At 43.2% G+C, this 13,732-nt stretch overlaps 1 protein-coding gene across 3 annotated transcripts in view; it reads right to left on the bottom strand.

Moving 5' to 3' along the window:
* Abhd2 (abhydrolase domain containing 2, acylglycerol lipase) overlaps positions 1-13,732 on the bottom strand; it is a 121,182-nt gene that overhangs the window by 91,607 nt on the left and 15,843 nt on the right. The window contains exon 2 of one of the 3 annotated variants that reach the window (XM_004852753.3): positions 8,791-8,868. The exons of the other annotated variants lie outside the window; for them this stretch is intronic. The gene's annotated coding sequence lies outside the window, so the exon portion shown is untranslated. The remainder of the gene's footprint in view (positions 1-8,790; positions 8,869-13,732) is intronic. 3 annotated transcript variants of the gene reach the window in all.

Raw genomic sequence — 13,732 nt, 5'->3', positions numbered from 1 at the left:
TAAGAGGATAGGCGCTTTCACAGTGATTCCATACCTCTAAACATTGTATTAACTAAACATTGTAAAAACGGTACTGTACTTAAATTCTGTAATATCAAAAGCAAAACCTCAGTTTACCAGAACCCAACAAACTCAAGTGCCTATAGTTTACTGGCATTTTCAGGGGTACTGCTGAGGAGAATCATAGCTGCAGATTTGTGGCATAAAACAAGCTCCTGGGGTGCCTCCTGGGAACAGCATAGAGCTCAGACCCCTCCCTCCACTCCATGTCTGCAAACATAGAAAGAAGAAACCAGGATGGAGTGGGAGGGAGAGACCCAGTGCCTGGCACCGCCCTTGACAGAAGGATCCTTCACCTGAAGGAATCAGTGAGGCAGGCAGAAGAATTCTCACCCACAGCTCCAACAGCAAAGGACTTACTTCTACCCTCCATTAATAGAAAATAAAACCACAAGGGAGTCCCAGCTCCTGAGTGTTCTGCTTTCCCCTGGCCCTGGTGCCAGATCATGGAACGAGGCTAATACCTATGTTCTTAGGCCTGCAATCGGGGTGTGAGGGAAGCCTCTTGCCCTCCCCAGAGGAGAGACAGTTCTGCCTGGTTGCCTTCCTGCCTCTCCCAGCTCAGTGGTCCTCAGAGGATGAATTCTCAGGCCTGGGCCACCATGCCCTGCAGAGTGAGGCCAGACAGCAGGAGCAGCTCAAGCCTCTGTGTCCTTCCAACACTGAGGGAAGGTTCTAGTGGCAGGAGCAGACACCTCACACACATCTGAACCATGTTTTCCTTACTTTTGCTTTATAAATATCTCGGATACTGTGAGTTGAACAGGATCTTCTACCAGTTTAGAGCATTGGGCTTGGAGGTCACATGGATGCCACGGTGACCAGCTCTTAGAAGATAGATGCTACCAGCAAGTGCAGGTAATATGGAGGACAGATCTGTGCTCAGGGCCTTGGGGTAAGGTGCAAGGGTGCTGTGAGATGGCCACCCACGGGTGCCCCTGTACTGGCCTCTAGGGAGCCCTGCACAGCCTCTGGGAAGAGCTGAAAGGGCCTCACCCCACCTTCTAGGACTCAACCCAAGTGGAAGGGTCTGGAGGTGCTGGATTCTGGATCAGAGGAGGGAGGGGATCTCCTGTGAGTCTCTACACTGCTTGCTTCCAGTGGTATCTACAATTATTCTCCCCCTACACGACATGCTATGCAGCTCTGAGCAGGTCACTTGGCCTTTCTTGGGATTTTGAAGCTCAGTCAAAGAGCCCATGTGGTATAACTGAGTGACACAGGTTTTAGAATCAAAGGACCTGGGTTTGAGCCCAGGTTCTGCCAAAGTAATCTTGGGTGAGTCATCTAAACTCTGGAAGTTTGTGTTTTCTTCTAAAAATAGGAGAAGGGAAGTTCTATTATGGCTTATTGAGGGAAATAACCTGATGAAATTATGTGGGCTAAAAAGTATTTTGTAATTATAAATATCCATAGATATACTCAAGATAAGGGTTGTAAACTGTTTTGAGTTCTTTAGAGAAAAACTGCCTTATTAAAAACTTCAAGATTAAAAAAATGTTAGTTTTGGGCCGGGGATCTAGCTCAGTGGTTTCGCCGCCTTCTGCGCAAGCGCAAGGACCTGAGTTTGATCCCCGGTACCAAAAAAAAAAAAAAAAAATGTTAGTTTTGAAGCAACTGCTCAGGAATTTAAACACGCAAGAAGCATGGAAATTGGCCTCTGGGCAGTCCTGTGTGTGGCCTCCTATACTGAGGACACTGAGCAATCTAGAAAAACAGAGGTTCAGAAAGAAGCACTCTGGGTTGGTATACTTTGGGGTTTGAGCTAAATAAGTTCCTTTTCCAGGTAAAGGGACAGAAGTTCACAACCTCCGATGCCTGCATCTCCCCATGGGTGCAGCCCACGCCCTGCTGTGGTCCTGGCCGGGACTCCTCTGGCCTCTCCCTCTGGAAACATTTTCTCAGCCTTCTTTAAAGCCTCAGGGCAAGTCCTAACTGCCACCCGGGGCCTGCTAGCAGCCTTTGTCTATTAGCTTTGTTTGTTTTTTTTTGAGACAGGGTCTTGTTGTATAGTTCAGGCTGGCTTCAAACTTGCTTTGTAGCCCAGGATGGCCTCAAACTCACAGCAATCCTCCTGCCTCAGCCCCCCAAGGCTGGAATTACAGGTGTGTGCTGCAATGCCTGGCTCTTTGTTGGTTTTGGTTAACATTTGTTGTTTGATTTTGTCAGTTATAATAGGCAGAGGTCTTCTTTGTGTCTACCTTTGGTATGCCTTTATGCCACAGGCCACCCCATGAAGCAGGTGCCCACATGACTCGGAGACATAGAATCACAGCCACACTGCTCTGCCTGGGAGCTCTCCCTCTGCTGAGCTTTCCCAGAACATAGAGCTGCCTCATCAGGTTCCTGGGAGTGAGGAAGCAGCCATCGAGGAAGATGATTTCAGCAGAAATAGCACAAGTACTTCACAACTGGGAAAGAAAATGATCCCATTTACCAACAGTTAATTCACCTGCATAGGGAGCACCTTCTGGATAAGGCAGTGATTGGCAAATGAAGAGGGCAGAACCCACTGGAAGTGTCAGTACTACTGGTGGGGTGTGTTTAGCGAAATGCACCCCCTTCTGACAGTCCATCCTGCTCCCCATAGGTACCAAAGGCATCAGCTTCATTCCAACCTCTGCAGGGGGCTACAAAGCAGTGTCATATGTGGTATCCATAATGTAGGGAACAGTGCAAATCCCTATGTAATTAAGTACTAAATCCTGAAATACCAACTATAACTCGAAGGAGGCCGAAAGAACGTAGACTCATAGTGGTGGAAGCACAGGAGAGACAGAGGCATGGGTGTAGACACCAGGCAGAGCTCATGGCTGAGCCAAGGGCCCAGAAAGTTGGGCAGTCAGGAGAAGGATGATGGGTCGAGAGGGATGGCATGGGAGCGGGGACAGTGAGTCATCGTGGAATGAAGCTGCAGCTCGTCTTTTACAAGGGGATTTCCAGGTGTCAGCAGGGCAGATGGTGCCTCACTAGGCTTTGTGGCCACATGCCCAGGATGTGCACATGATGCTGTGCACGTGAGGGACTGACTCGGGGCTGCAGGTATGACACGCCTTTCCTTGACACCATGTTCCCAGCCCCATGGCTGTACTGAACAAATGTTATCGTTCACCACTGGAGTGACACTGCCAGCCCTCAACAGCATCAAACCAGCTTTTATATCCGCTGAACTAGACAGGAACCTCATTGGGGGCCCATCCCCTCCAGGCCCTAAGATCACAGGTACCCCCTTCACATTCTCCAAAAACCCTCTCATAACTAGAAAACATGTTAGTCTCATTTCTACACAAAAGTGATGATTCCTATCTGTTTCATTGCTATTCTGGGATTCTGGTTGATGCTTTTCTAATTCAATTTTCCCGTTTAAATTCTATGCACACTGAAAGGGCACTGAGCACATAGTGGGCACCTGTAAATATTTACTGGCTGACTGAGTCTGTGGGAAAGGCATTAGCCCAAAGCATCCCCACTGTGATCCCTTGAACAGAAGTTTGCTGTAGGAGATGATTCCATTGGCCTCTATGGGTAACTACCACACCATTGTGTATTGAGAGAAAGCTCAATGTGACCCAGGATGTCAGTAGCTTTTGGACCTTTTAAAGAACATCTTGAATTTTAAGCAAGTAATTACCGATCCCAAATGAGTTTTCTGCTTTCCATCACTCAGAGGAGCTATTGTTCAAGGCCATATTTCTTCTCCCTTTTTCCTGTTTGTCTAAAGAACATCCTAACAGGCTGAAAAAGGTATAAATCTACTTCAGAAACTGCTGTCTCACAAATGAGGAAAGATAATTCAAAGCAAAACCAGGCTGTTCTAAGTAGCAGGAGGAAGAGAAGGCCCCAACAGAGAGGAGAGGTGGAAGCCTTCCCACCAGCTGCTGGCGTTCAGATAAACACTGAAATAGCTTAGAAGGTCTATGACTCCTGCACTCAGTCCAAGAACCCAATGTAACAAAATTGTCTGTGGGATTTCCTAGCTATGTAATATGGCTTTATTTGGTCCAGAAAATATAAATCTGAATAGCATAACCCTAGGTTAACCCAGACCTCAATGCTGGTGGAAATATAAAATAAAGTTCCCTTTTCAATATCTAAAGGAAATCAAATAATCCTCCATCTAATGTCTTTGTGGTGTTCTGAAAACACATTTGTGGAAAGAGGTCAGAACAACTGGTGTTACAAAGATTTGCACTTTGTGGAAAGGCTTTCTCTGGTATACACTGATGGCAAGGGACAGAGGCCACTCACAGGCTCTGGGGACAAGCAAATCTGGCTCAGTCACAGGTATACTGCATACTAGTTTGTGACTTGGGGTGTTTCTTAACCTCTGGCACCTTAGGGTCCTTACCATTAAATGAGGATAATAAGGCCTTCTGTGCAGAGTCACTGAGGCCTACATGAGGCAAAGCAGGTCAGGTACCCACACCAGAGCATTCGGCTAGTGCAATAACAATTAAAAACACCCACAGTGTGAACATGCCGTGGTGTGCTCGGCAGAAAAGGCAAACAAGGGGCTCCCCACCCACCAAGGCTAGAAGATCCCAGTCCAGAGCCAAATGTCTGGGTCCTCCAGCCTGGTCAGTCCAGTCTCTGGCTTGCTTGTGATTAATCATACCAACTTTAACTAACCATCTTGTACCGGTAAAGACTGGAGCATGCGCACATGCATACTTTCCTTCCCTCATTCCAGACCATCCGTTTCTGTATCAGCTGCCTGAAGTTTAGGGATCAGAGGCTCATGGCGGGATACAGTAGTGCTCTTTGGCTTGATATCATTATTTTTACACAAAGGGCAGAAGTGGATGATAATAAAATTTCCTATTAGGGGAGCTCTGCAGTTTATCAAATGTTGTGATTTTAACACATTACCTCATTTACTCCTCAAACAAGTCACAAAATGCTCTGGCGTTGACAATGGAGACCAAGCACATAATTTACTACTCACAAAGCATATTCTCAGACATTACCTCATTCAGTGCTCACAACAGCTAAGTGAGTTATTATGAATGTAAGCAAGGAAACTGAGGCCTGGGTCCTCCCTATGTAAGGCTCTAGGAATACAGAGAAGGAAGGTACAGGCTCATGTTAGAAACCCTTTGTAGACTTGAATGGATCCTACCACTCCAACCCCTGGACAAAAGCCCTATAAGGCCTCTTCCCATTCAAGAGAGATATAAAGAAATTCACATTCTTCTTAGATGCTCTATGGTGGCAAAGTCAAGATTTCACTTTGCAATTTCAGTACAACATCCAGCTTTGTGTGTAAAGTCAATAATAATCACAGGTGGGTGGTATTAATGAGGGAAAGGGGCTGTTCTCTAAATTGGAGAAAATATCCCCCGCTATCATCTACTTGGCACTTTCTAACATCTTACTTTTGTGAAGGGTATATTTTTCAATGTCATTGACAAGAAAGAGTGAGCACTTATTTTACATGATGCTAACATAGGAGGAACTGCAGCCAGGGTATTTGGAACATGAAAGGGTGAAGTCTACAGTGTGAATACAGTGCAGGTCACACAGGGAGGTGTGAGGGGTTGGAAGTTTAGTGCCCATTCATAGACAGCCTCCCCTGGGCCAAGTGTGGGCCAACGGTGGGGCACAGTGAGTCCAGGCCCCAGGATCAATCCTGAGGGCACAGGCCCAGCAGAGCATCCAACAGAGAAAGAACCCATTAATGCCTGCTAAACAAATGAAAAGAAAATAAAACCTTCCCAGTTCTGAAGATTCTAGGGCTCACACAGTCCTAAGAATACTACTTTTCCCTCGGTTTTCAGGGAATATGGATAGCAGTAATATGGATACATTAGAGAAATGTATATGAGAAATGTTAGTAGGATGCCAAACAATATATGTGGCAATTGATTAAAATGCATCATTCTATGTTAGGAGAGTAAAGCAAGGAGCAGAATAATGAGCGCAATATGCTACCATTTATATAAAAAAGAAAAGGATATGAACACACATATTTGCTGCACTATGCATAAAATGGTTCAGCCCACACTTGGCCCAGAGGAGCATTTGCACACCTCTTAGAAGCTCTATGGTGACAAAGTCAAGATTTCACTTCACAGTTTCAGTGCGACATCCAGCTTTGTGTGTACTAAATAATAATTACGGATGGGTGATGCTAATGACAATCCAAGGGAAAGGGACTGTTTTCCAAATTGGGAAAAAATATACAAGGTACTAGTAACAGGCTCCCCCATTATTGCTTCTGAGGAAGAAGGATTTTCACTCTTTACCATGATGCACCTCTTGAATATTATATCATGTGAATGTATTACCCATTCAAAAGGAAAATAAATCTCTACAAGGTACCCAGTTTCTTCATTAAGAAGGGAGGAAAAGAAACGGAGACCCATAGTTTAAAAGACATAAATGGTAGAACAACAAATCACAGAGTGTGATTCTTATTTGAATCCTGATTCAAAAAAATTAAACTTAAATAACCTGATATATTTATTTATTTATTTTTTTGGTGCTGGGGATTGAACTTGTGCTTGTGAGGCAGGCAGTGGAAGCACTGAGCTAAATCCCCAGCCCTAACCTGATAATTGTAAACAACTGGAAATTGAACAATGTCTGGATATTTGATGATCAACATAATTATTAATTTTTAAAAATGTAATAATGGTTGTTTAACAAAGTAGCCTATATCTTTAAAAGATAATATTGAAATATTTATATATGCAACTGTATGAAGTTTAGGGTCTACTTCAAAATAAATGCATGCTGAGGGAAGTGGCTTGGGGAACAGAGGAACCTCCAGTTGTCATGATTATCAGTAAAGCTGGTGATTGCTACAGAGCCTTACCAAATGACTGTCTACTTCTTGTATCTTTATACTTCTCATAATAAAAAGATAAAAAATGAATAAGTGATTACTTAGCAACAGGACAAATACTATTAGTAGCCATTGAGGTCCAAGTTCACCCCCAACTTTCAGCTGCAGTGAAGTTGCCTGATGACAAATAAGCTTCCAGTGGCTGTCAGCTGGGCCATTCTGGCAAGTGTTCAGATCACACAAATATCAATAAGTAAACTTTACTGCTCAAACCAAAAATAAACAAATTACTTTAGGAGGGCTCTGACCCATCAGTGTGAACAGCAAGTGTTGGCTACATGTGCCCACAGCTTCCATAAAGCATCTTTCCCAAACCTAGCCATAATTTTTGTTGCTTTCCTTGGGAGCTTTTCTCAAGTTCTCCAAATCACATTAACACTTACCAGGACTAAAAAAACAGGATTTCCCTAAGGGAGGATGCAGGAACTCCCTAAGGTCAATTAACTCTTCATTTGCACTCAACTAATATTTCTAGAGTTTGACATATGAAAAGGAGCCATGCACAACACAGATGAGACATACTTGTCTCCCAGATTCGTTCACTGGAGTCTTTCAAATTTAGAAACAAAACGGCCCTCGCTGAAGGGAAAAGCTAGTCCTGCTAGATCCCCTTGATTAAATTACTTTGTATTTGATTCTTAAATTTAAATTTAATTACTATTATCTAATTACTTAGCATACTATTTCTAAAAACATACAAACCTAAAACTTGACATAAACTTCTTTTAGCACTTTTACAGTTATGAAGGCCAAAGCAAATTTACAAATAAGCATAAATGAAATTACTAAAACAGTAAAATTCAGATGAACTGCACTGATGTAATGAGAATGAGACTTCTCAGGCCTGACATGCCTACCAGAAATGTCAGTGTGGCCTTGAGCTCCCAGGTCCCTTGAGTTCTGAGAGCTACTGGGCGCAGGTGTGACAACTCCATTCTCATGCCACTTTTCTCCACTAGGACAGCTGCTGCAGCTTTCATCTGCACCATGCTCTGAGCTGTCATTCAGTTTCACTTGATGCCAGTGCATAGCTTCTGTGCTAAGCCCATCTCTGGAGTTTGCCTGACTCACACTCATCAGAACTTCACAAAGAAATGGGAGGTGCTGAGGTCATGCGGGTGGACCCTGATATAATTAGGTATCCCAATATTCCAGGACAGTCCTTTAAAATACTTCCAATTATCATTAACGTGAAACCAAAAAGTCTGAGCATTTATCTAATGAGAACTCCAAAAGATCTCAAGAAAATACTGTGGACCCTGGACAGGGAATTGCTTAGCACAAGGAAAACATGATAAAGCTGTAGGAAGAGACGAAACCATGCCAGGGTCCTGGATGAGAAGTCACACTGTACCTCAAAAACAATCTGAGTCATTACCTGACATGCTACATCATGTATTTGGTAAGTTTAACCACATGCTTCAAAAGAACTGCCCAAGGGTCTTATTAATTCCAGCTGGTTGTTGAGGTCCAGCTTTAGCCTCCTGTGACTCCTTGGTTGTTAAGAGCCACAACATGGCATTTCACACACAAACAAATCTAGACCTCAAGGAACCAAAGAACAATTTTTAATATCGGTTCCTATCACTATAACACACTATAACTGCATATCACTGTGTAGCCCACACTGCCCAAAACAATGAAAACAAGACCCCAATAGAGGGTGCCACAGGGGGGTTTGCCAGACTAAATGAATGGCCTAGTTTCCCAGCAAGAGAATAGCTAGCACTGCCTAAAGAAACTGAAAATGTAGATCCCCCCCTTGAATAGGGTTCTCCAGTCTAGGCTCTCCCAAGTGCTATGATTCAATGGTCATTAATTCAGCCTTTTTAATCAAGCTCTTATATGTCCTGTTTAGGTGTTCTTTATTCTGAGACACTGACCTTCAAATATTTTTGATCCCAAACACTTCTTCTTATATGAGCTGGGGGTGATGAGAGATGGCAGGACTTCTGTATTTCCTTATTTGAAAATTAAAATTGCAAAAAAAATAAAATTAAATTAAAATTGCAACAATTGATGTTGGACTTCCTGATTTTTGCTTTTTACTGCTCTCACTGATATGACTCAGTAGATGATACAGAAATACATGTCTACTAAGATTGGGCAAAAATGGGGCAATTTTTGACCCTAATCTTTTATCTAGGAGAGATCAGAAACAATGTAAGCAATTTCTCTGAGCATAGCACCTGTGGTGCAGCTGAAGGACATGGTGGCTCCAGCAGAAGCAAGCCCAGGAAGTAAGGCCTCTAGATTAGACCAGCTGACTAATACCTTGAACATTCAATTTCAAGGTGGCTCTAAATCAGACTCAAGGTAAATAAAATCAAAATAAAGGTCAAGCCACTTTCAAAGAAAAGGAAAAGTAAAAAACCACAGGCAAAATCTGGGAGCCACAAAAGACAGTAAGACTGTGTTTAACTCAATGTGGTTATTTAAAATACAAGCATAGCCATAGAGAATTCAAACATGAAGAACCTGAAAACTCTAGTCTTAAAATCAGCATCTGTGAAAGCCTTTGTTAGCAAGGCTGGTGCTGGGCAGACCTTGGAAGTGGTAAAGTGATTTGGAGATCTCGGGAAATACCTCTTTCAAGGAGAGCAAAAAATTATACATGGTTTGGGAAAAGTGCTTTACAGAGGGGCGGATGATAGAGGTGGTGTTTCCTGGGGTGAGAGCAAAGATGGAGTGGGGCACTTAATAATGCTCCCCAAACAGGAAGTACTGTGATAAAGAACAGAGCTCCTCTCTGATGCCCAAAGGTGAAGACAAACATAGTGGGTACTGTGGTGCGGGTACTATGGTGCAGATACTGGGCCAGACACAACAGGGATGCTGGAAATGTGCATCAGAGGAGACCAGGGAGAACACAGCCAACTCCTCCACCCCACCCACTTCCAGGATATCCTGGCAGAGGGCCCAAGGTCTACTGCGACATCCTGGAGGAGGGCCCAAGGTCTACTGCGTTGCTCATTCTCCAATCCCCCAGCTCTCTCTTCTCACCATGACCTTGGGGAGCAATCTTTGCCCCACCCAGCCCCTTCTTAGGCCTCAGCTGCAGAACTCGGAGAAGAAAAACATTTGCCCCCAAATAGCCACAAAATGCCTTACAATCTCCATTTCAAAGCTGCTGCCTGAATAAGGCTGCTTCTCAGCATCCTCAGGAACAGAAAACCGATATCTAAAATAGACAGCCTTCATAGAAAGTGATGTGGAAGCTCTTTCCATACTGCCAAGAAATACTTAGTGAAGAAAAACACCAACATTCCAAACAGCATATTGTCCGTTGTATGAAAAGGATGAGTAGGCAGAATATTCATAACAAATTCATTCTGGATATATAAAATATATTAGAAGGGCACAGACCACCTCTGGAGGATGAAGGGATCAGTGACCCTGTTTGTGTCTGAGGTGTAAAACAGGTGGCAGGGAGCAAAGGTGAACAGAGACACATTTTCTCTCTACCCTTTTGTGCGTTTGAAATATTTTCTTCCATCTTATAAATGTATTAGCTACCTTGGAAAAACAAAATTTGATTAAAAACATTAATTTAAAATATGTATAAACAATTTTAAAACAAAATACTTTCGTTGTTTTCCTTTTGGTTCCGGGGATCGAACTTGGGTCCTTGCGCTTACAAGACAGGTGGCGGAACCAACCACTGAGCTAAATCCCCCGCCCCTAAAATATTTTTTATACAACAAAACGCTTATTACTAATCTTGTTAACTGTGTTCTTGGCACACACCAAAAGCTCACTCTGTTGAACATAATGAACCTCCACTTAAAGACAACAAAAGAAAATCAGAAACCAGGCAAAGCTAAGGGCATCAATGTTCCAATTCTTTAATCAACTCTTTACCTGTCTGGTACTTAACTACTATGAAAATTAGAGAGGTCTCTGGGTTACAAGCTCTTTGCCCAACTGTGCACACACTTCACGGGGACCAGGAGGGTCCTTCATCTGTCCACACCAGCTGTTTTATAAACTGAGAAACTTTAATCCCCAAACATGATGCCCTGGAACCAAGACAAGAAAAATAAACCTGCAGCTATAAAAAGGATCCTTACGGGAAATAATGTCAACACCTGTGTGGTATCCATACTGGACTGCAAGCAGAGGGGTTAAGAATGGCCTTAATCACCCACTGGCCCAAAAGGCCAGACCACACTGGAGGCACCCGAATTTCCACTGCTCTGTTCTTGAGGACAGCTTAGCCAGAGATGACACAGAAAGGCTAAAGCACCACATGCTTCACGTCACCTACGCTCTTCAGCTGGTCAAAGAGGACTCAAACCCCACCGCCCAATAAGAATCAGAATATCCTGAGAGTAGGTGGGAACAGAAATGCGGAACTCCCATTATGTTGGAAATGTCTTTCTGCCAGGGGTTTTCACAGAACCAATTTTAGGCAAAAAAATAAGACAGACTCTTCCCCTGACTTCCAAAGAGCCAAATAAAAAAAAAAAAAGGTTGTTCCCTGAGCAGGAGCTCTGGGCGAAGGCAGTGGGAACCACTGTACCTACTGCATGTGGGCCCTGCCCAAGATTACCAACGGAAACCAGGAACGGAGGAAGCAAGGAACATCAGGGAATAAGAAGCCCTTCTACCAAAGCACTATGAGAAAGAGCCTACGTTAATACATAAGCAATAGCCTAAACAAAAAGCTGAAACTCAGAACCAACTCTTAAGAAAAATAAGGCAAAAGAAGGTGCGATCAATGTAAAGCGATCATCTTTCGTTCAATGTAGAAAACAGGTTAAAAAAAAATAGGGAATACAAAACAAAAGGGGACTCGATTTCTGCAAAAAAATAAAAGGTGACAGGCATCTCTCCAGTGAAAGAGAACTGGCTGACCTACTGAGGGGCCCTATTTATCAAAACCAGAGAGCCAGGGAATGAAAGTGAAAATAAAAAGGGAAGAATGGGAACTCCAGCTGGAAGGGAAGGAAAAGAACTCTCCTTTGCATTTGCCATTTGGTTTATTTCAAGCTCTGGAAAAGAACAGGCAAAATGTAGATAAGCCAGTGAACAAGCTAGATTACCAGCCAGAACTCACAAGCTTCTTTCTACCAGGCCAGCCAGGCCCTGCTGCTGCTCCCCCTACTCAAATGACTAAGGAATTTGCTTAAATGCATTTGACACACAATCCCTGACTTCCGAAAAGCACTTAATATGGTGGCTCATGAAATCTTAATCTAAAAATGTTCATCCATTTATAATCAAGCTGCATCACACTGACAACTGGGGAGGAAAGCTGAACACATTTGGAAAGCTATTGTGGAGATGGATATCATCACAGACTTTATTTATCACTTGGAGAGATTCCTTCCCATACCCTTTAAAGATAATTTTTAAAAATTGGCATCTAAGAAAAGATTAATTGCAAGGGAACAACTAACAGAGAAACTGAATTATCTGATTGAATAAAAGATACATTATGTACAGGTCAAACGCCCTACGATAAATGTGATCATTATATATATATCAAAAGTGTACCAATAAATTAACTTTAAAAAAAAAAAGAAAACTAGGGCTGGGGATTTAGCTCGGTGGTTCCACCGCCTGCCTCATAAGCTTAAGGTCCCGAGTTTGATCCCCGGTACCAAAAAAAAAAAAGAAAAGAAAACTAGATAAGAAATAAAACACAGCCAAGTGCAGTGACCTATATGTGTAATCCCGGCCACCTAGGGGGCTGAGCCAGGAGGATTAAAAATTCAAGGCTAGCATGAGTAACCTAGAGTCTCAAAGAAAAATAAAAAGGGCTGGGGATGTAGCTCAGTGGCGGAGGAAATAAAATGCAATGTGACTTGGAAACCCCCACAGATGTCTATGCTAAAATGAAATCTAGGATGTTTAATGACTTGGGGTTGGGGGAGGAATTAGATCCTGATAGAAAATACTGGGTGCTAGATAAGGAAAAAAAAAGGCAACAACATTCTAACTGTGTGAAAAGGCAACAACATTCTAACTCTATAGTGGTTACTATGTGGTAGGCATTGTTCTAAATGCTTCCAATATAATAATTCACGCATTTCACAACAACTTTTCTAACCAAAGTACCATTATCATTCTTGTTGCACAGAGAGGTTAAGTAACTCACCCAAAGTCACACAGGTAGTCAAAGCAGGCCTATGACTCAAACCCTGGTACTCAGACAACAAAATCTGTGCTCCCAACCTCTCTGGGGTCCTCCAGAACTTAAACACTGAGAATAAGAGAGACTTCTAGCTAGATATATGGTCAAAGAAATCAACCCTTAGTCATGGCCCTGTGCTGACCAGCTAGCCCTGTTATCACCCCAGCCTCAGTTTCCTTGTCTACACATTGAGAAGACTGAATTGGGTGAGTTCTATCTAAGGTCTTTGGCTCTAAAAACGTCACAAGTACACCCCAACAATCAGCAGTATATGGACCGGACTGCTTTTTGACTGGTTATTTAAAGGTTAATTCAGCCTCAAACAGGCAACAAGTGATATTAATAATCGTTCTCTGCCTCCTGACCTTCAGAAGATCATGTCCTCTCTATGAGGGCAAATGAAAGAAGGTAACGAAGGGGGAAAGATAGATTGTCCCTCTTTCGGACCCTGCTTAATATGACTGTAACCAAATGGCCCTTGAAAAGCTCTGGGCACTGATGATGTTGACTGTCAAACCTGAAGACTCTCAAGGTCCCTCTCCCCACCCTGTTCCTGGAAGCTGCCTCTGGGTTTGGTTACTGGAACGCAGGTGAAACTGACAAACGAGTGCCCCCAAGAGAAGAATTAGGAAGACCAAATCCCCAGTAGTTTAAATCAAGGCCTTTCGTGGTAGTGAAACAAACCG

The sequence above is a fragment of the Heterocephalus glaber genome, unplaced genomic scaffold (assembly GCF_053883595.1).
Source record: "Heterocephalus glaber isolate CG9 unplaced genomic scaffold, H.glaber_assembly_v1.0 deba00001531, whole genome shotgun sequence".
Lineage (NCBI taxonomy): Eukaryota > Metazoa > Chordata > Mammalia > Rodentia > Bathyergidae > Heterocephalus > Heterocephalus glaber.
Note: the sequence above shows the minus strand (reverse complement) of the source record. Positions and strands in the feature narration are given on the sequence as shown.